Genomic DNA, 2,294 nt, shown 5'->3' on the forward strand with positions numbered 1-2,294 from the left:
GGTTAGTCATTTTTGTATCAAAAGTTAGAAGAGTTTGTGCTTTCAGAGCAGTTAGTTTTTTTCTTTTTACTGTTAGAATCTGGTTAGGTAGTGTCAACATTCTTAATCCTTCTGCCTCTTTCTGTAAATGGTGGGTGTTGGAGGGGGAGGGTTTTAGAAGATAGAGATTGGTAGCCAATAGGGGCAGGGAGGGGGAAGAGACAAATCAGATGAGGTGCCAAAGAGAGGGAGGTTGGGAATGGCTGGGCAAGGAAACGGGGACTTGGTGTGGAGAAAGGGAGGGAATGGGATTGGGACTTAGTGAATCTGGAGGGGGAGACTAGAACTGGCTGGGCAAGGAGTCTACACTGGGATGAGAAGCCTTTAGAGTGGAGACTCACACTGTGCAGTCAAGGAGAATGGGACTGTGCAAGGGAGCCAGAGCTAGGGAAGAGAGAACTAGTACAGAGAAAGGTTGGAGTCTATGTGGTAAAAGGGGTCAAGTTGGGCGGGTGGGAGGGAACGTGATTCTAAGAACCCTTTTATGCCAACTGGCAAAGTGCATACTCAACTCACTGTTGCCAATGTTTAGCCAAAACAGTGTCTTGTAAGGCAGTGCTACTCAAAGTGGTGGTCTGCAGACTGGTGCCGGTCCACGAGCCATCGGCTGCCAGTCTGCGTGTACATTGGAAAAAAAATTGCTGGTCCCCAACATCAGATAGCTTGAGAAGCACTGTTGTAAGGTGTCATAAAAAGTGGGGACATGCTGGTCATGAATATCATTGCATAATGTATGCACAGTTGTGTATAAAAGAGTTAAGAACATATTTCCAGCAAACATACATATGTTTTGAGGCAATGGACAAAGAAACTTGCCCTAGACAAAGGAAGGCAGATTTACCTATCTGTCTGGCCTGATTACAGTCAGAGGACAAAGAAGATATATTTACATAGAAGGAAAACAAAGCAATCAGTGGAAGACAGCTTGATGAGGGCATTGGGACATTCCAGATTCTAGAATTCCCAGGTCTTCCTGACTCTTGAAGCAAAGGCAATGAATGGGAAATATAAGGGGAGCAAAAAAAAAAAAAAAAAAGAGACAGACATTCTAGTTATCATTTAGGGAACAAAGGACAGTACCCTCTCATTCTGTGAATGTTGGATCTTTTACTAGAAGGATTAGAGATGCTGGTACCTGGATGTAAGTGAGAAAACTATCTAAGCAAAGGCAGTAGCTTGGTAAAGTTAAGTCTTGGACACTAGAAAGCATGCTTTGTTTTGTTTGTAACCCTTTTCTATCTTTTAGTCTTGCTTGGTATCATTTAAATCTGTGTTCTTTACTAATAAAGTTATTCTTGTTTTATCACAAAACCAAGTCAGTGCTGTGTGAGAGGGACTGAACACTGCAGGAGATGTTTCTGGGGAAACTTGGGCTCATTGTCTTTCAGGTAAGAAGATCAAGACTGGCAAAGTGGACAGATTGGTGTGGTAGGGAGCTGACAAACAGTCTAAGTTCCAGCAAAGAGCTCTTGCTGAGGTGGAGAGGTTAGAGTGGCTGACAGTTCTGGATTCCCTGAGGGGAGCATCATAGTGAGAAGAGAAAGAAGAGTCTGTGCCCAAAAAAGCACACTCCCTTCCAGAGCCTGGAATGGAACCCAAGTTTCCTGTGTCTCATTATTCATCTGCTGTCAGCACATATCTGTGAAACCCACTGGCAAAGTGTATCAATTCTGTTCTCTTCCATTCTCATCCCTGTAGTAGCTGAGCAGCTTTCAACAGTGCACTAAGCAATGTAACTATACAGTTGTCATGTGTTTGTTCTCTTACCTTCTCCCCAGTGTGAGAAGTACATGTAGTAGAGTGCCTCATTTTGGTAATGTGTGGTTTGTTTTCATTTCAGTATAAATACCTGCTATGTGTTTATGTTAAAGAAAGATTGGTCAAAGAAATGTGCCTTTCATTTTGGAGCGGAAAGTGTGAGGTTTGTGGGTGGTCCTCAGTTTGCAGGGGCGTTCATTATTAGTCTTGGATTGCCCTCACAGAAAGATTTGTCCCCTGCACAGAGGGTTCAGAGTTACATTGTGCCAGGGGCGGATAGAGTTGCCAACCACATCAGACAATCTTTTAGATATCCTGGGCCCAGGTCATAGAGTGTTTTGAAGATAAGGACTGAGACTTTTTACTTGATTCAAAATTCTATGGGAAGTCAGTGTAGAGAGTGGAGAACATGGTCGATATGTTTGCAGCAGTCTGTGCTGCTGAAGATATATGCTACGGTGCTCTGAACTAGCTGGTGTTTAAGTGCTGAATGCTTC

The sequence above is a fragment of the Natator depressus genome, chromosome 1 (genome assembly GCF_965152275.1).
Source record: "Natator depressus isolate rNatDep1 chromosome 1, rNatDep2.hap1, whole genome shotgun sequence".
NCBI lineage: Eukaryota > Metazoa > Chordata > Testudines > Cheloniidae > Natator > Natator depressus.